Here is a 22,498-nt window from a genome sequence, read left to right on the forward strand (position 1 = left end):
ATAGGTCAAAGTACGGTCTTGGGTCACACCGATCAGCAAGATATAAAGGGCAAAAGTACATTTGCGTGAAAATAAAGTCTTATAGTACTTAACGACCTTGCAATTGAAAACTAAAATAATAGAAGATTGATCGAATAATATAAATAATTATATTATAAGTATATAAAACCTAAGGTTACAACAACTTCTTGAAACTTATACGATTCCGTTATTTCAACCAGTGATTAAAAATAGTCGAAAATAAAGTTACATTCGGTATCCGTAGGGATCAAAACAACAATAGAACCCTAAAAACTTGCGCTAGTAAGTGAAGTGTCATGGCGTCACTCTCGAACGATACCATCAGGCAAGTCTGATCGACTGTCTAAATCGGTAATACTTAAACTGTTAGATCATTGACACGATCTGCTTACCCTTCCGGAGCACCTGAGATCACCCATGGTTTTTGATGGGGTTCGTGTTGCTCAGCCTAAAGTTTTCTATGGTGTATTTTGTGTAATCTTGTTTGTCTGTTGGTATCTTTTTTTTTCGTTTTTTACCGGGGCATTTTCAGTTTGCTTTCGACTTAGTATGACTTAGAATATTCCATTGGTATCTTTCGTCTCTCTTTTAGAATATCACAGTTAAGATATCATTGTCCGATATCATTCTTTTTAATTAATTTTTATAAAATATTTTCACAAAACTTATCTTGTTTTTTTAGTTCTTACCTGCAAGAGGTTGGGTTAACAATGTTGATATAGCAACACCCATGTATACAAGTCCAAAACCAGGTGAAAAGTCATTAAGTCCTACACAGTCTATCACAATTACTCCAACTAAACTCCATGCAGATCCAGAAAACAAAGCCACAAGTACTGCATACACAAATAACGACTCCTGGCATAATACAAACGGAATGCAAATGGCAGACACACAACTGCCTAAAGAACATATCATTAGTATCGTAGTTCGTTTCATGATGTTCAGGTCGCCTACCCACCCTAAAAATATTCTGCATACAATTTCTGATGCACCAACTAATGAAACAGAAAGTGCAACTGTTTCTTTTCCCAACTGAAGCGATCGCACTTGTCCCGGAAGTGCAACAAGATTTCCACCAAAATTGGCAAGTTGAAAACATACCGCCATAAGGTAAATAGTAAACCTTTTGTTTTCGAATAGTCCAACCTTGACAATTCTTTTTCTGTCTTCCGCTGACATATTGATCAACGATTCTCTTCTTTTTTCTCTTACTCTCTTTCTTTGTGTCAGCATTGGTGGTTGGCGCAAACACGAGCTTGCAGCACATGTATTAAAGAATATAGCACCAATTATCAATAAGGCACCATGTAAACTAAAGTTATCAAATAAGAATCGGTAAAGATATGGAAATCCCATACCACAAAATCCACTGCTGCCTACCATTACACCATTAGCAAAACTTCTTTTCTCTTTAAAATAAAAATTCATAACGGTTGCACTGGGAGCCATTATCAGTGAATATCCAGTCCCTGTAAACAAACAAATATTTGTTTTGAACAACGCATAGTCTTATAAATCAAGATAAATATATGCAACTCTATTTCATCGATGTTTTAATCTCATACATCGATTAAGATATAATAGATCAAGGTGAGGGGATCGCATAAACTCAAAAAGGAGTAAGACAGGTGTATCTACAATGTAAACGTCTTCTGCTATGTAAGTATTCTCGCCTAACAAATCCATACTCACCAATTTCACAATCCGGATAAAGGTTACTGTTGATAAAACTTCATATGACGACCTTACTGGTCTAACCTAATACGTATACATAATCCCTGGGGTGTTTAAAGCTTGTGATTTGTATATCAGCTAAAAAATTTTCAGAATATCAGAGTCGGTCATGATAAATAAACTACACAGTAAATATTTATTAAAGGCGCCAGGCTTTTAATTTGATTTCACTCCCGGTTTTTAGTGGAGTTCGTGTTGTTTCTATTTATTATTTATAACTGTTGATGTAAATGTCTTTTGGTTTTGTGAGTCTTTGTTTACTCCTTAGTTTTAATTGTTATTGTCTTTATACGCCAGACGCGCGCCGGTTTCGTCTACATATGAGCTCATCCCGCCAATTCCGGGATTCGCGATACTCATTGTCACCTTTAGCTTTTATGTGTATTGTTTTTTTTTTACCGTTGTCTGTCTTTTTTCTTCGACTAATATTGTTTGATTGCTGATTTGCTGAGGTGAATGTTATTATATTTTTCGATTTAGACAAATTGCTTATTAGTTGTCTCTTCAGAAATCAGAATACGCAAATCGGAGCAACGATATTATAAATAACTATAAACTATTATAATTATCAAACTGGCAGAGTCTGACCGGAGGTGCATTTCTGTAAAACGTACAGTTTTTGTTGCCATGCAGGATATTGTGAAACCAATAGTGAAGTCACCGTTGGTAATTTTCTTTTATTTCGGTTTTTTTTTTTTGTGGGGTGGCGTCACCGGGTTGTGGTTTATTGTCATGGATTTATGGGTTTTAAAGAGTAATTACTTAAAATTGGCATATTGAAACTAAATAAATATTTCTATACATAAAATGGTTGACCACAACGATGTATTTGTATTAGTCTTACCTGTAACTATCCCATATGTAAAATAGAGCCATTCTATATTAGGCACAAAAGCACTTGAAGTGTGACCTATCAAAATGAGACAGCTCCCAGTAATCATAACTGCTCTATACGTATATCTCTCTCCAAAAAAGTTTGCAAATGGTGCTGAAAATGATAATTAAAAAAAAACCTAAATGAGTTTAAATGATTGAAGCCAGCTTTTGGATGCGGAAATTTCTCGCTTTGTTGAAGACCCATTACTGGTCCAAAACCGTTTTGGACTTTTTGTTCTTTGGTCGGGTTGTTGACTTTTTGACACATTCCTCATTTCAATTGTCAATTTTGATATGATTAACGTAAACAATACCAATTCGAGTAGAAAACTTTTGTAATAAAAGAAATTTTGCATCTAACTTAAAAGTTCGTTTATCAATTATCTTCGTTTTTTGTCTAAATACTCAAGATAAAATTGAATTGCATAACACCTGATAATGAATGAACTTCATTCATGGGATCGTTTCATAAATTACAAAATACAAACAATACATTATATTATACAAATGATATGATTAATTCAACAATATTATCAATGTAGGTTTGACAAATAATACACATTAATCATAAGACAGAGAGATAGATGTGTGTGTTTAACATCTTTTTCGTGAATGGAATTATCTCAATTAATATATTGTTTACGTCTGTGCGTATGAAGTTAGATTAATTAAGTAGTATAAAGACAAACGGGGAAAACAACGTGGAAATCGTACGATTTTTACACTAAACGAAACAATGTGCGTCCTAAATGCTCTTTAGTTTCGTACTTTATTTGACCTTTTCAACTATTATGGATTCGAGCGTCACTGATGATCCTTTTGTAGACGAAACGCACGTCTGACGCATTTCCAAAAATGTCAATCCTAGTATCTATGGTGCGTTTACAAAGAAAAGACAAAACAGCTTAATCTAAAACTAAAACAAAAAGGTAATGTCGCCAGTAACAAATACATCGACAGTAGTTTCTATTTACAAGCATTAGCCTTTCAAAAAGGGCTACGGTCGACTCTTAGCTGATGAAAATGGAAAGTGCTCTCGCTTTGTAGATTTATTCATTTACTAGAATAGCCACGTGCATCAATCAACAAATTTTACCACATACGTGAGGTCACATGTTATGAAGTAATATATATGGTTTAACGTTGTTGTTTACGAAACTCCAGAAGATTCGACTATTTATAGATAAAAGTTACCTGTGTACCAATATCATGAATATGCATGATTAATGACCAGGCAAAATCTAATTGCTAAAATAGAGAGGACAAATCCGATACTATACGGGATTGAAGGACATTTACTAGGTTTGGATTGTCCTAACCAATCAATAAACTTTGATTATTCACGTCTCGTAATATCTTCCAATCAGGTAGCAAGAAAAATTTACGCACTGACTGTCCATCGTTCAATTCTTAATATCGACTCCTAGGAGTCGATGATAATTTTACATGTTAAGTAACTCACCTAGTGCAAGAGCAACAAATATATTAACTCCGGATATCCAAGCTGTATTCCCAGTGCCAGCGTCGTAATAATCTAACAATTCTGTATATAGAACTCCAATAGACTTCATAGCGCCAGCAACAATTGAATAATTGATTGTGCAAACTGCAAAGAAAAAAGAATTAATGTTGCACTATATTTAATACCGTTAATATGTACATTAATCATGATTATTTGATTGATAAATTGATGTTTAACGCCACGTAAAGAGCCATTTCGTGGCGGTCAGCCTTGATTGGTTTAGGAAGTTGGATTGATCGCAGAGAAACACAGATTTAAAATTGGAATCGATCGCACTCACCACGTTTGGGATTTGAATCCTTAAAACATACTAGTAGTTGCATGGCTAGTGAAACAGTAGTTCGAATACTTCCACCACTCGGCCACTGAGCCCCCATTACAATATTAAAAGTTTTGGCATATTTATTATAGAATAGAAGAACCTTGAAATGGTTAACACTATAGCTACAAATGAAATTTTAAAAATACACGTAGCTGTGATTAAATTCAGATTTTTTTTTACCTTTATATGATATCTATTTAAGGAATGACTGTAATATTTGTTCTGTCTATGAAGAAATAACATAAAAAATTTGGTGCACACTGAATAGCGCGCGTAGCGGGTTATTTAACAGTGTGCATCACATTATGTTATTTCGAATAGACAGAAAAAATATTACAGTCATTTCTTATAATTTAATTCTAAATTCCATTTTAAACCGTAGAAAACCATGAAAAAACGTTGATGATGTCACGGTCACATGACTGAATTATGTCTATGGGCTCATAACAAAATAACGTCAGCCAATCAGAAGACGCGTTACATCCAAAATTAAATTATATTTGTATATTTGTATATCCAAGTCAATATTAAGGTTAAGGAACATAAAATGTTTACAAGTCATACTCTACCTTGATTAGAAATTGTTCTCAATATATCATGTACATTTTTATCAACGTTTTACTCCGAAACATTGAATTGAACCTTTAACTTGTTTTCTTAGTCTTATAATATAAAAAAGAAGATGTTGTATGATTGTCATTGAGACAACTCTCCACAAGAGACCAAAGTGACCCCCCCCCCCTCGCGAACCTGGTACAGTAATGTAACATTACAACATAAGAACAAAATATAAAAATTAGTTGAAAAAGGCTTAAGTCATCAGATATATTTGAAGAATTGTCATTGTTTTTAAATTTTATAGGTAAATACATTATCTAAACTGATGGAAAAAGTGTGTGTGTTTACCTTAGAAATTTTGTAATGGACATGAAACAAAAAAAAAAGGAGAAAGATTATCATAAAATGTAGGTTAAGCCGAGTCAATTTAGCTTTCAAACAGGAGAATCAAATTAACTGACATGGAAGAATTTTGAATTCTGAATGAAATGATATTCAATTGTTGTGTTTTTATAATCTAAAAAAACAACAATACCGTGTAGTCAGCTATAAAGGACCCCGAAACATGGTTAGAAGAAAAAAGATGAGAAGATACCAAAAGAGCTGTGCAAAATACGCAGAAAAAACTGACTAAACTATGAACGTCAAAACATAAGAACAGGAACAAACAGACACAGAAAAATATGATTTGACCATCCCGAACCTAAACAAAAAGGGGGTTGGTTTATGTACTCTCGAAGAGTTAGATCTTTTATAACCCGTTGTTATGCTTATAACAACCAAACTTGTATTCGGTAATATCACATTCTAGTAAAAAAAAACCTCTGAGACGGGATGGTGGGTGGAAAATACCCAGGGTCAGTAGTGATACAGATACTCCATTGAACAAAAAAAAAATTCAGAAAGAAGTCATTTTTATATATTTGAAATATACGTCTTCTCGAGAAGCCCTACATGCACTCAGACTCGTACGAATACGGAAATAAGTCGACGAGAAGAGGAGAATAGTTGGTTCCTATATGAACACCAATTGTGCTCGTCTAAAACAACGTTACAAATATGTTGTCGACCAAACAATCAAGCATCTCAATGATGACAATTTTAGAGATTTATTTGATTGAATCAGAGCTGTTGAAATATTTTTCTTTCGAATAATGATAAATTCCTTCTTACAACAGAAATATCTTTATCCACGTTGGCACTTCTTTTTAGGAAACAATGAAAATAAATATTAGATTGGAAAACTGCCGAGCAAGTTTGGACTCATAATTTCAATCTGCTTAGTTAATATAAATAAGAAGATGTGGTATAAGTGCCAATGAGACACCTCTCCATACAGGTCACAATGTATAAACAGATAATAAATAACGGCTATCAACACTGAGCCTTGGCTCACATCTAACAGCAATATATCATGAAAGGACACCAACATGACTAGTATAAAACAATTCAAACAGGAAAACCGAAATAAAAATGTGAAACACACCAACAAACGACAATAACTGAACAACAGGCTTCTGACAAGTGCATTATATTGCAGGACGATTTAAACGTTTTACTCGACGCCAACCTTCACCCTAACATGAGACAGGTCGGGTTAAATTTAAAATGAGGAATATTGATGTATACGACGAAGAAGTTTTATGTTGTAATATTATTGCACAAGGAGATAGAGGGACTTGTTTTTAGTACTATGCATTTCAAATTTTGATCTTTAACTCATTCGGACGGTATCTACATCTTCTTTTTCACGATCGTCCTGAATATGCATCAAATATTTGCCACTGGACGTTAAGCAACCAACAATCAATCAATCTTTTTCACGTTTATGTCTTTGCTGTCTTTTCTTTAATTATATTTATTGAAAATAGGAGCACAACCCCTTAGCGCTATCATCTCTTGCATCTTGTCTTCTTCGTTTCCTCTTTGATTACATCTTAACGTGATTTAAGTTTGTACACGTTTAAAACGCCTTACTTCACCTGACAACATAGACGGAAAATCTTAATGCACTAAATCATAACAGATACACATTTGTAGTGCATACGTACTTGTAAACATGTTTTATTTTTGACCGTTTACAAAATTGATGTGTACTTATTGACAGAAGTAAGGCCTTGTCAATTCAATCACTTTTTTGTGTCATTTACATTGTCAAAAAGTATGTCACATATTATCAAAAGTGACAAAATAATAGTACAAAATCTGTAAACGTTACACCCTATTACCGGAGACAAAATTCTTTGTATAATTTGAGATATTCTTTTTTAATAAACTTCTATGCAGATAATTACCATAATAATATATCTTAATGAATTCAAAGTTAAGAACATATTTACTAAATTCACCATATATGGAAATTTAAATTTAGATAGCGTGTCGCAAACCAGAAAGCTTATTTGAGAATAGGTCAGACTAGACATTACTTTGATTTAAGGACTCAATGCAGGTGTTGGACGAACTTTTACATTTAAAAGAAGAAAACATTAACGGCAGTAATAACATTTTTTTATAACTGGTAGGCTGCTATGGTTAAATATGATCAGATGTCATTAAAAAGATCGCCTTTTATTCGAAAAAAATGGTATTGAAAAAGAGGGGACGAAAGATACCAGAGGGGCAGTCAAACTCATAAATCGAAAATAAACTGACAACGCCATGGCTAAAAATGAAAAAAAGACAAACAATAGTACACATTACACAATATAGAAAACTGAAGAATAAGCAATACGAACCCCACCAAAAACTAGGGGTGACCTCAGGTGCTTCGGAAGGGTAAGCAGATCCTGCTCCACATGTGACACCCGTCGTGGTGTGGCTTATGTAATAACAAATTCGGTAAAAAGTATAATTCGGTAGGTCACATTCATGAAAGGGAAGGGGATTGTAGTTACGACGTAAGGAACATATCCGATATCATTTGTGAAACGGTTATTCCATAACAGTCAACCAACTCGTGATGGCGTCCGTAAAATTTACGAAGGGATGATTTCAACTTCACCATTTGGAGCTCTTGGTTTAATAGTTTCCTTGTGAGCAGCAACCCTCTATCAAGAAAATCATGATAGGAAATGCAAGCGCGGGAATTTCTTATCAATTGGGTGATATATACCCCGTATGCAGGTTGGAATGATGCTACTTAGAAATGGAAAATTCAAATGCACTCAAACTGGTCAAAAATACATTTGTGACCCAATATTGCCTTGAACATGTTGCAGACATGTATATATTTTCTGTAAATTGAAAGCTTTTTTTTTTATTATTATTGAATTAATAGACATAAGTATTTGCATGCTTGATATAAGTTAAGTATTGAAATTAAAAGAAAATGTCCATTGGTAAAATTGAAAAGGGATGATCAAGTTTCTTTCGCCCAATTCGCACAAATTAAGCGCCAGCCAATGAACAATAATCTGGCATTAATGTTTAAGCAGGAGTTCGCTTAAAATACATTTGTTTGCAAATAAATTCGGTTACTAAGGCTAGTTCGTCATGGAATAACGACGGTATGGAAACAATTTTGACAATAAAAATGATGTGAAGCCAAATGATCAATCTATACAAAATTCAGATCTTTCGTAACTCGCGCTCTCATACATTTATTTGCGATCTTTATTTTAACTAGATTACCAGAAGAACACAGCCTATTGTATATAACCTTTAAATTTTCAAGGCTATATACTATTTCTATGCTTATAAAATATACAAAATAGTAACTTGCAATATAAATAGTTCTATACATGTCACCATGAAATAAAAATCACGCTGTAAAAATGGATTATTTTCCTTTATAACAAAAAAGCCTACATAAATTGTTTAAGGAATAATTGATGCAAGCTATACTTTATTGAAGTTTTAACATGGGTAGGCATTATATTCGTGATTATTTTTGCCCGAGCGATAGTGAGTGCTAACATAACACGAATATAATGCCTACCCATGTTAAAACTACAATAAAGTGCACGTGTAGCTTGCATCAATTATTTCGATTCTGAATAGGACAATTAAGGTAATGTCTTTGTCCGATTAGTATAAATGTAAAAGCGTTTGTGTAGGCTCTTCCATGAACCTCCCTTTTTTATTTGTAAAGAAGCAAACGGCTGGCACTGTGATTTTTCAGAGGGAGGAGTTTGAACAGCCAGCACGAACGGTTGTCGTATCTAATTTAAATATGTCAATTTCGGAATGTAACACATAACAGTCATAATAAATGAATAAGTAACACCATGTGCATCATTTAAGAGTTTTAAAGCGTTTTAAAGTTATGCATGATAATTTGATAAAATTCATTATTCTGAAGAAGTGAATATACGCATGTGCGAACACACTTTATTGGATTTAGAGCATGGGTTTGTTCACAAAGCGAAAGAAGCACGTCATATTAGAATTTTGGTTCTTCAATCCTACTAGACACACCTTTAAACAAACTATATTGCAACGCCTCAGAATCGAATAACAAATTTATAAAGCTGTGTAGACAAACCAAATATAAATTGTTATTCACCGCAAAAAAGCAATTTAATCAAAATGGCAATCATTTATTGATTGAAAAAATGATTCTTTTTGTACATTGTAGACATTTACTTTATGAGAAGAAGACAAGTATTTGTATGAAAAGCATGTGTTCGTTGTTTTTATAAATTACCCAATCATTTCCTTACATTAATTGAGAAAAACGAAATATCTCTTTGTCAATTTGTTTTCAGATAACCTTTTGTAGCATTATAATGTGGTCTGTGGAAAACTTAAACAAATGACTTGGCTTTTTGGTGTGTGTGTTTTTTGTTAATTAAATACAATCTTAACTTTTGCGCAGGCATTGTAATTATGTTTTTTTTTTATATTTTCGTTGCTTTTCAATTTAATATATATATAAATATTATGTTTTAAACAAACAAATCATGTTAATGACATGAACATGTTTACAGAAGACATATATCATTTAATGCGAACTCTTATGTCTCATAAACACTCAGAAGTGTAGCATATATTTGAATCTTAAGTGAACAGTTTTTACTACATTTCTATGTTTTATTTTTTATTTTCATTATATTAAAACAGTAAAACAGTCTTTGGTTAAACAATTTGCCAATGTCATAGCAATTGTTGCCGTATAGTTTATATGCAATAAAAAAAAGTCAACATAAAATAAAGAATATATTGAGAATCAGGCAATAGTTAATTTGTAGATATAACTTTAAAAATATGGAGGTGCTGAATGATTTTCCAGCTGTAATGGTCCTAGGATGATACAACGGAGAAACATAAAAACAAAAAAAATAAATTGCCTAATAATATCTAATCTAATGACATTAAAGAAGGTCTGGACAGGATTTACTGAAAATAACATAATTGGCAAACAGTCAGAATATAAGAGGTAAAACAAATAATGAATAGAGCATTATTGGATGCTCAAATATTATAAATAGGGAATTATGGGCCAAAAACAAACCCAGACACAAATGACTAACGACATGAAGTATAGAACATTTCCCTGATCAAGACCGAAAAATAGCAATTTTATACACGTAGTTTATCTGAAATGAATATTGTGCTCTTGATTTTTTAAAACTCCAAATTATTATACATTTATACGGTGTTTATTATTGCTTCAGGCGACTCAATGGTAAGTTTGGAATATCAAAATTTTCTGATTGTGATTCAAGTGCATATTTATGAGTGATATCAACTTCAACTTGAACTTAGTATGAGGGATCATGAATTACTAATTAATTGCATTGGGCTGTGAACAAGCTCGCATTAACTGCGAATTCTCTAATCTCGGTAGTTTTTGTTTTCTTCAATTTCGTCGTATTGTATGTTTCGTACCAATCTATTGCGCTAAGTCATTCAAACTGATTATTCTACTTGTTCTTATGTTGTGTAGGTACATTGTTCATATGTATCGTCTATCCATGTTCCTGTTCAAAGTTTTGAGCCTGCAAAATTATTTTATACCTTTGTGTTATAATTAGTTCGTCGCTTTTCTAGTTTCCATTATTCCGTATTTGGTAACGTCAGGACCCTTAATAGCTGACTATAAAGTATAAGTGTAACCTCATTGTTGAAGGTCGTATACTTGCTGACATCTACGTCTGTCGTTTGGAATAAAATCATTTCATATTTCTTAGTTTATATTGAAGACGTTTTATAAGACATTTCATATAAAAATGGTCAACGGGATTTTTGAAAAAGGCTACATGCATGGATGATTTTATTCATCCATTAATATAGAAGCCATGATAAAGATGGATGTCGGTTTGACTGTGTATGATATGTAGTCATGTCCCGTTGGAATTAGATAACTTTTCTTGGGTGACATGTTGCACAACATCCAAAATGTCTGCCCTATCCAGCATACCCTCAGTTTCTAGTGGCAGTTCTCATTCTATTTTTTTTTTTTTAAATCCTTTCTTTCATTTTCATTGTTTATTTGTTTATGTCCTGCATGCCTATAATATTATATACTACTTAATATAATATTTTATACTAGCTAATTTATAAATGAGGCATACTTGTTTGAAAAATAATGCATGGTACAAATTATAAGACGTTCGCGTTTTTATTACAGTACTGCAATTTATGAACTTGAAATAAAGGTTTGTCTAAATTTCCTTGCATGCAGGAATTATGCGCTCATTATCTCAGTAGTCGGTCCCTTAGTTAACTACCTGACGGAAAGCTGACCTTAGGCGACTTTGCCTATTTCTATTTTTTTTATTTTGGTAATAACAAGGCAATTATGCAACTGTGGAATTTTTATTATAGCAATTTGTGTCCGCTTAAACATATTTTACCAGGACTTATCTATCACTTACACATGTAACATCTACAAATGTATGGTTAAATAGTTGCGAAACGACGTTAATGCTTTTCTTTGACCTCAGCGATGAGAACAAGTTGACAATTTAAAAAATATATTAAAAATGAAAAAGAAAAAAAAACATACAAAATAACGATTAAAGTTGTGTTTACAAATGTTGTCATCCGATATCAGACAGAAGACAAATAAACAAATGTTGAAACAAGTATTATTGTTTTACATTGTCTTATCGGGGCCTTTTATAGCTCACTATGCGGTATGGGTTTTGCTCATTGTTGAAGGCCGTACGGTGACCTATAGTTGTTAATGTCTGTGTCATTTTGGTCTTTTGTGGATAGTTGTCTAATTGGCAATCATACCACATCTTCTTTTTTATATTAGGCATTGTTGTTATCTTTTATTAATAATTTTACCAGTGTTCAAATTGTTTAATAGTATTTTTTTTTAATCTTCACACTTAACCTGAGAACTTTTGGTTCTTAAACTATTGGCGTCATAAGTTTCAAACACTAATTCTAATGGTCGATAGACATTTTATGTAACGTCAAATTTTATTGGAATTTTATATGATGTCCTGTAATTGTAGAGTTACATGATTTGTATGATAAATGCATAGACTTTTTACAAGTATCATGCCAAAAATTGCATGCCAGCCCCCGTCCCTATTCAAAATCCTAGAACCGCACCTGGGTATGGTTTAAATGTATTGATTAATTTTTTAACACTAACATATTTGAGTGTTGGAATAAGGTAACCCACCTGTTGATTATTGAGTAACGCTAACAGTAGCTCAAAACTACGATATGACGAATGACAGTTAATCTGCGTAGGCTCTATTATAGTTTAACAATAATAGCCATTCTTACTGAAATACTATTTGATTTTCGATGATCAGGTTGTAGATCAATATCTTGGTCTGGGATGAGAATACAAAATGTAAATGAATATTATACAACACAAAATGCAGGGCATAGTTTTGTACAAAAGTAAATATTGATATTCGCACAAGGAAACCTCGGATAAACTGTTACCATGCTTAGCAATAGATAAAATAATCAGTTAATCCGCAAAACAGAACATCATTAGCATATCGAATGGTCGTCCCTTTACCGTATAATGCATCTCTAGCAATACGAGAAATACATGTTATGGCTCTCTTTCATCTCGAATACTTATAGAAGCCCTTCAGCGACAAATACACTTAGTAACTATAACAAATGATTTAAAGATGTATCTATATATGCAACAGTAATCAATTATTGTTTGTGTTGACAATTATTATTGATTTATAGTCTGAAGCTGTTACAATTGCCTTATTGTTACAGCTTTCAGAAACAAGGTACAGAGATATATATTTCTATCGTTAAGAGCAATTTGTTATTCACAAGAGAGGTGTTGGAAACAAATGAAACATTATCTGCTGAATTGGAAAAAAAACTCAATACATTGGCATACTTTAACAGTTTCAATTCATTGTCAATCTTTTACAAGAAAATTTTACAAATATCAAATTGACAATGATAGCAATTTATTCATCTTGAATATGTTGTCCTTATTTTGATTTAGACTATAATTTGCATGTTGTAGGAGGGCTTATTACTAACTGTGTTTGAAAAGCTAAGTAAATGATGAATGATACCGTAGTTTCACTAATAGAAAAAACTATGAATGTAATACTACAAACATTTAAGGTGAAAAATTGATAGTTCATGTCACAATATTTTCTTCAAAATCATGGTTGCGTACCATTAGATTAGAAGGGGAGCATAGTTGGTTCCTTTAAGAATTTTGACGTTCTATTAAAAACTACGTCCGCCAGAGGTTACAAATATGTCTGAAACTAAACAATTTATCATCTTGCCAATAGCAGTTTCAGAAAACCATTTGTTTGATTTAGAGTTTTCTTTCTTTAAGTTATGACTTGTCTCTTCCTAAAACAAGATATTTTGATCCACGTTGGCACTTCATTTTATGAAACAAGTTTGAACGAATTATTTCCATTTTTTAAAGTAAATTAAGAATGACAACATTGGTGAAAATAACCCATACGTTGAAATGCTATTGCACAAGGAGAAAAACTGAGATTTTTTTTTTAACTCAAACATTTTTGGAGCTTATCAACGTCTTGTTTATCTTTCTCAATGTAACAATTGCTTGCATAACCCACGACATATTTGATGAAACTTTCAATATTAACTTTCGTTATTCTCGTTCATCTTGATTTCCATTCCCTCTTTATTACCCTTTACCTTCAGTAAACACGTGATTAAAATACCTTACTACTACATCTGACAACAAAGACAGGAAAATCAATAAAACAAAATGTTTTTGTGTCATTTACCGTGTCAAAAGGTATGTCACATATCAATGAGGTGACAAAATAATAGTGCAACAAAATCTATAAACGTCAAAGCTTGTTACCGAAGACATAATTCTCTCTATTATTATGAGATTTTTGTTCAATTGAATTATATGCAGATAACAGAAATATATCCAAATGATTTAAAGTAAATAATATATTTACTATATTCCACCATACATGAGAAAAAATAAATAAGACAACTTAACAGGCCTTAAATAAAAAGTAGACTTTCAGAACAGTTTAGATAAGACATTTTTTTTTATTTGAAGACTGCAAAATAACTGAGAAGATAGTTTACATACAAAATCAAACATTAAGTGCAACAGATCGAAGATTATTGCTGACATGTTGACTTACTAAATCATATACGTTTTAGGTTTTAGCCAATTGATCGCATTTATCAATTTTTGTTTCCTTCTAAACGCAGGTATAAAATAACTTGATTCTAATCCAAAACCAAATGTGACTCGTGAAGTTCGACAAAACAGCCAATCAGTTGTCAGTTAGTAGTTTTTGTAATGTGGGAGTCATGCGTATGTTCATGCTTGTGTGGTCAAAAATATTGGAAAAAATACTATTTCAATGAAAAAATAAAGAATATTTTTTTTCCGTATCATTCACATGAAATCGTAAGCCAGTGATGAGAAGAGAAACAAATCTTTGACCGAACAATTAAAACCTAAGTGGGCTGAAAAAACAATTTAATAATATTAATAATAAATTTCATACTTTTATTGATTAATCCGAAGGAGACAATTAACTCTAACCAATGGCTCAGCGGAATTGTCACTCTTGCGTGCAGACAAATCAAAGGTCAATTAATTTGAGGACAATGATATGAATTTGCAAAAAAAAACAGTTTTAGAGACAATACTCAAGGGCTACGTTTCTACCCCAGACATTTTTTTATCTACTGTTAACAGAAGAAAAACCCATTCTGCTTCACTTGTTGTTTTTCTAATTTCTTTAACGTTGTTATGTACATGAAATCATAGTTAAAAAATGGATCTATAATTAAAAAAAACAATAAAGGGAGTTCATTCAGTAAAATGAATTAATAAACACATGACCTATCGGGTGATAATGCAGATCGTTACCTCTAAAAAATCATTATGAAGCTTGGCTTCGTCTCAGTGTACTATTAAGCTTCGTTAATCAGTCAAACAAAATTTTAACATGTGAACGACAGAAGCCTGATGTTCAACCCGTTTGTATAATGGTTTTGATAGGGTCATTCAATTATGTATTTCTTAACTATTACTATTATTATTGTTCTCTATTATACGCTCATTTTCTTTTTGTAGCAAGGGGCCATTATTCTCTTTTCTATAAATCTCTTCGAGATTCGTTTATATGCGACCATTCAATCTCCGAAATAACTTGCATTATATATACATTTGTGTCACTTTTAAAGAAAAACATTTTTTTAAATGGATTTTTTTTTATATTTGGTTCTTGCTGTTTTCCTGCTGAATACACCCTGAATGAATCAATCTATATTTAGCTACATCAGAATCGTACCAAAAGTTGTAATGCTTTTAAATATAAAACCCTAATATAACATGTTATGTAAATCGTTAGTCAACACCAATTAAAGCAATTTCACTTAAAAAGCACTCATTTATTAAATGTTTAGTAGATGTTTGCTGCATATAGTATTTGAGAAGAACAAAACATATTTGTATGAAAAGCATGTATCCAATGTCGTATCCTTTACTGTTACATTTCCTTACATTAAATGAGGAAATAAAATAACTGTTCTTCAAAGCTGACCTTTTGTAGCGTTATGATGTGATCTGTGGGATATTTAAACACATGTGTTGGCTTTGCGGTCTTTTTTGTTATCCATTCATCTTTTTACGCAGGCGTTTAGAATGTGTCCTTCTTAGAATTGTTCTCTTTTCCTTGATTTAAAGTTTAATTCTGACCTATAAATACCAAGAGTCACAGCAAGCAAATCCTGGTCATGACATTAAAACTTTTACAAAAGACATATATCATTTTATTCGTCCTCTTATGTCTCATAAAACATACAGAAGCATACAATAAAATCTTAAGTGAATAGATTCTAAATCATTTCTGTGTTTTATTTCATTTTTATTTTCATGATATTCGAACAGTCAAACAGTCTTTGGTTATAGATTTGCCAGTGTCAATGCAATTGTTGTTGTATATTTCATATGTAACGGTGGATGGGGGTTAAAATGAATATCATTGTCTGGAAAGAGCTGCATTTTAATCAAATTTTAATCAGCATTTTGACTCATGTACACTAAAACCAAAGACGATGACCGCTCTCATATTATAATATAAATTTGGAACAAAACAGGCAAAGAGATACTAAGGGAGCAATAACAAAAACGTTTAATAATAAATGGACAACACCATGATGTCAAGTAGAACATAAAACGACCTTTTATAGCGTTGTAATGTGGTTTGTGGAAAATTTAAACAAATGCTTTTTGGTCTGTGTGGTTTATTCATTTTACTTCTAACACAGGCGTTACATGGTTATTAATGTGTACTTTTTAAAATTGTTCTATTTTCCTTGATTTACGGTTTAATATACATAAATATTTGGTGTTAAGCAAGCAAATCATGTTAATGACATGGAAATGTCTACAAAAGGCATTAATCATTTAACCGTACTCTTATTTCTCATAAAACGTTTAGAACTTTTAGCATACGATACAATCTGAAGTCTAAAGATTTTAGAATATTTCATTTTGTATTTTCTTGATTTTAGATCAGTAAAACAGTCTTTGTTGTTCGAAGTGAGCCAAGGCTCCGTCGTGTTGAAGGCCGTACCTTGACCTATAATGTTTACTTTAATAAATTGGTATTTTGATGGAGAGTTGTCTCATTGGCACTCATACCACATCTTCCTATACCTATTTGGTTAAAGAATTGGCCAGTTTCATAGAAATGTTGTCGTGTATTTATATACAACATAAAGAATATATTGAGATTTGGAAATAGTTAATTTGTTAATAACTTTTATAGACCTGTAAGAATATAAAGATGCTGTATGATAGTCACAGGGACAATTATACAGATATCAAGGTCAAGGGATAACACAATGGATAAAAAACATTAAAAAGTGAAAATAAATTGCCTGATTTAATGTTATGCCAGTTAAGAGGGTCTTGATTCGGTTTATTGAATAGAGAATAATTAGCATCATCGAAATTAAGGATAAAACGAATAATAGATAGAGAAATCATGGGTTATCAAATATATTGAATAGATAATACTGAGTGAAAAAAGAGAAAATTTGTATAAAAGACTTGGAAAACACAACCACTCCCTAATCAGGACCACCAAATAAAAAGACACATAATTTAAAGTAATACGTGGAAATATCTAAAATGAATATTGTACTTTTGGTTTTCTATAAATCTCCAAGTTATTATACAATTATACTTTGTTTATTATCGCTTCAGGCGACTCAATGAGAAGTTTACAATATTAAAATTTGTTTGTAGAATTTTCTGTCTAATAAATTGCAACTCAAAATCACATAATGAGTGATATGAACTTCAACTTGAGCTAAGTCAGAAAGAACACGAATTATGAATTAGTTATAGTTAGTCGTATGTTGCGTTTGTACTAATTTATTGCGTCAAGCCATTCAAACTGATTTTCCAGCTTGTTCCTTTCATATTGTTACACCATTGTGATTGGTTCTTTACTGCTTGCATACAGTCGGGAGCCTGCAGATGATTTGGTAACTTTATGTCATAACTATATTGTCCTTTTTTGTCGTTTTAATTCTTTCATAATAGCGGTATATATAGATGTTGCTCATCGTCGGAGGCAGTACGGTGACCTATAGTTGTTTACATCATCATCCGTCATTTGGAGCCCGTGGAGTATTATCTCATTGGCAATCATACTACATCTCCTTAGTTTACATTGAATAAGTTTTTTTAGACAGTCCTTATAACAAATTTAGAAATAGTTACTTGGATTGTGCATCCTTTAGTAAAACCCATGCTAAAGAATGACGTCTGTTTAACTGTGCATGATAAAGATGCAATCATGTGGAATTTTCGATGTTAAACTCGACTTATCGTAAGGAAAGAACACCCCTCTCTTGTTGTTAAAGACACATCGAAACAACTCCTCTTTAAAGTGGTTTGTTGCAAGATAAAATGTCTCCCCCTATCTACCATACCCGCAATTTCAAATGGCAGTCAAAATTTTCATCAATTAATCAGATCGTTCTAATTGACAGAACGTTTCTATCAGATTCATTGCTTATTTGCTCTTGTCCGGTATAATCCATCCGTTTTTTAACCATATCAGTTTCTCAAATATGCATGATTAAAATAGTTTATACTCGGTGGATATATTAGTCTGTACTCATCAACATATAAAGAATATTTGGTTTTACACCTTCATAGACAAGACAGCTGTATGATGCAAACTAGTGTTGTCAAATCGTAAATTTTTGCCTAACCGGTTACTCGTATAATCGTTCGACCGATTAACCGGTTAACCGGTAGTTTAAGTTAATGTTTGATTGATTGATTGTTGGTTGCTTAACGTCCAGTGGCAAATATTTCATGCCTATTCAGGACGAAGTTAATGTTTGAAGGCCTTATCTAAAGTACCCTACACATCGATGTAAGAAGATGTGGTATGAGTGTCAATGTGACTACATTCCATCCAAGTCATACATTTACGTTTTTATAATACGATGAATGCAAGTTTGGACTTTGGTTTTATAATGCTTGTCTGTGAAGATTCCTGTCGAAGTTTGACTTTTAATAATCAAAAACACGGTATCAATTATGGCGTTTGTACTGGCGTTTGTACTAACTTCAAATTGAAAAATTTATAAAGAAAACGTCTTGATCTTGAAATTGATTAATCCTGATACATTGATTACATCATAGATGTAATACATCTATGATTACATTCACGTTGGTTTGCTTTTTACAGTTTTTGATTTAGTATTTAGTTATGACAAAGACCTGCACGACGCACATTCAGATGTAGGTCTACACAATATGAGATCAAAAGTGAAATAATGAAGTAAATCGTAAAATTTAATCGTATTACTGATTAAAAATTATTGTTAAAAAAACATGAAACTAATTATGTTTCCTTAAGATCTTGCCCCGAGCTGAGAGACAAGTTTTAATTAATTTTATATTTTTGGATTAACAATACCACTCAGTATACTGGACAGTTGATCCGTCAAATTAATTACCACAACATTTTTTAAAGAAAACACAACTATTTAATGATTTCAATAAACATTTATATGAAATCTATTTCAATTGAAAAAAAAAATCCGGTTAACCGGTTAGCTTTTTTGGTATTCGGTATTCGATCGTTCGAACGGTTAACCGGTTAACCGGTTAACCGTTGACAACACTAATGCAAACTAAAGAACCTTTGCGTTTTTATGAGATTTCTGCAATTTGATAATTTCATATAAAAGTTCACCAAAAACTCCTTGCCGAGAGAAAAATATTATCATTATCTCAGCAGTCAGTTTTCATGCCAACTATTTGAGTGAAAGCTGACTTTGGTTGACTTTGGATATTACTTCTTTGTCCCGTTGGGTAATTACAAGTAAATTATGTAACAATGGACTTCTTATACTTAGTCTACCAATTTGTGTCGACCAGACATAATTTACCTGGCCTAATTTATCGCTTACATTTATACTAAAAAGTTACCAGGACTAATTTATCGCTTACATATATGCTTAAATACTGAAGGAACAACGTTACAGCTTTTCTTTCACCTCAGCGACGAGAACATGTACAAAAATAATAAACATGCGTTTATAAACATATGTGAAAAAAATATATAAAATAGACAAATGTAGTTTAAGTTAACGAATGAAGTTTTTCACAAGACAATGAAACAAATGGTGGAACAATTATTAGACAATTTTGTAATCTTTAGTGATTATTTCAGGAATGGTAATATTATTTTGATAGTCCTTATTTCAGGTAATTGTAGTGTAACATGTATGATTAATGCATAGACTTTTTACAAACACCACTTCAACCGTTGCCCTGCCAGACCCTCTGCTACCTGCACCTTGGTATTTGGCAAATATATTGAATAAAATCTACATATAGGATTATCGGAATGGGGTTCCCCACATACATGTTGTACCAATTTACATTAAAAAGAAAAGCTACTCAGTGTGACGCCAACTCCAATATAGTATATGATGAATGTCAATAACCGTGTTTAGGCTCAATAATCGTTTAATGACGAAAACCGTTCTTAACGAAATACTATTATTTTGATAAACATACTGTCATGGTAAGATAATATAGGGTGAAAGTGAATATTCTGCAACACAAAATGACAAAATGCAGAAAACAGTGGTGTACACAAGTAAAATTGAGCATGCTTGGCAATAGATGAAATAAAATCGTCAATCTGCAAAAATATCTGCCCTCCCCTTTTCCTATCCTTTTCACCAACTTGGAATATCGAATGGTCGTCCCTTTACCGTTTAATTCATCACTAGAATAAAGATAAAATATCTTTTATTTTCTTTTTGACCTTGAATATTTATGAAAGACCTTCAGCAATAAATAAATTCATTGGTAACTATAAAAAAATATTCAAAGATGTATCTATATATGTAGCATTAATCATTTATGTATAAACAAGAAAGGTAATGGAAGTTATTGAGCAATCGGTAAATGATTGAAAAAAGTATACATTGTCTTGTCATTCATTGTTACAGGTCACTGTCAATCATTAAGAAAAGTTAACATATAACAAATTAGGAATGGAAAGGGGAATGTTAACGGAAATATTTAACAATCAATCTCTTATTCTTCTATATCTGCCTTTGATGTAAAAACTTCTCATTTAACTTTCATATCAAAATTATTATTGTAATATAATCACCTTGAATTGTTTGTCTTTGTTTTGAATTTGAAAATAATTTGCATGTTGTATATGGCATATTTTGTGTTTAAAAATACTTTGTAACTGATCAATGATATATAAATAAAGGCAACAGAAGTATACCGATGGTCAAAATTCATAAATCGGATAGAGAAAAAACAAATCCGGGTTACAAACTAAAACTGAGGGAAACGTATCAAAATAAGAGAACTACGACACATCAGAGACACAACAATCGTTTCAATACTAGAACAACAAAAAAACAAGAATGTAATACTTCAAACATTACAGGTGAGCAATAGATAGGTTGAGTCACAGTTTTTTTGCAATTTTTAAGTTTGCGTATTACTTTGGTTCGTTAAAACTGATCAAATCATCGGGTAAGATACATGTATCTTTTTAATCTTTTTAAACATGATTGTATAAATTCTTTGAATTAAATGTATAATTGCATTGAAATTAAAATAAGTACTTATAATTTGTTTTAACTTGTCTTACAATTACCAAATATCTTATAACAATTCAGAGGTCTTTTAAACAATTACATGTTATTGATAGTAGATATACATTTCCATTTGATTGATAAACCATCCTTGATATAACATACTCATTGGGCCATATATCCACCAAAGTACCAATGTTCTAGTAGTGAAATACGTCGAAACGTTATGTTTTATAGCTTTAATTGAACAAGGTCACGTTTATTATCGATGTTCCATGGTATTTCCTTTTTTTTTTACTAAGAGGAACACGTGGTCTCATGGGTATCCTAAAACAACAAAGACGATGACCTATCTCATTATCCAATTTAGGTCGGGGAAATAGACACAGAGAAGAAAATAAGGGAGCCATATTAACTTCAATTTGAAAAACTTAGAACACCATGATGACTGACGACAAAAAAACGAACAGACGAAAAACAGTCCATAAAAATATTATACAGAAAACAATATAATTAAAAAGCCCGAAACCCAAACAGATAGAATCGCTTGATGTACCCCAAAAGTGTTGGCAGGCCCGTTATATTGGTTATACCCGTTATGTTGCTATGACAAGTAAAAATATTCGGGATTCCGTAAATAAACAATTGGGTGAAGGAAAACAGGATAATTCTGCCAAGTTGAGAATATTCATGACTAGAAAACTTTTATATAAAAAGTGTTCAAATCCCTTCGCACTATTATATCGTGTATCTTGAAATGTATTCTCCCTTCTATATCTCTTTATGTAATTTTTATTTACGCGTGTTAAGAAAGCCTTAGTCAACATTTAAGAATTGAATACTTCTCTTTGGTAAACTCGTTGACGGAAGAACATTTTGTATTAAGCGCAGCAGCCCTGCATTCTAAAAATGAGACCACGGGCAATGCTTTTACAACCCTA

The 22,498-nt window shown here is 32.0% G+C and overlaps 1 long non-coding RNA gene across 1 annotated transcript in view; it reads right to left on the reverse strand.

Moving 5' to 3' along the window:
* LOC143063544 (uncharacterized) overlaps positions 1 to 22,498 on the reverse strand; it is a 32,418-nt gene that overhangs the window by 1,592 nt on the left and 8,328 nt on the right. The window contains exons 2-4 of the long non-coding RNA XR_012975037.1: positions 4,097 to 4,240; positions 2,603 to 2,746; positions 711 to 1,493 (exon numbers count right to left, since the gene is read on the reverse strand). This is a non-coding gene — a long non-coding RNA (uncharacterized LOC143063544). The remainder of the gene's footprint in view (positions 1 to 710; positions 1,494 to 2,602; positions 2,747 to 4,096; positions 4,241 to 22,498) is intronic.

This window comes from Mytilus galloprovincialis, chromosome 2 (assembly GCF_965363235.1).
Source record: "Mytilus galloprovincialis chromosome 2, xbMytGall1.hap1.1, whole genome shotgun sequence".
In the NCBI taxonomy this organism is placed as follows: domain Eukaryota; kingdom Metazoa; phylum Mollusca; class Bivalvia; order Mytilida; family Mytilidae; genus Mytilus; species Mytilus galloprovincialis.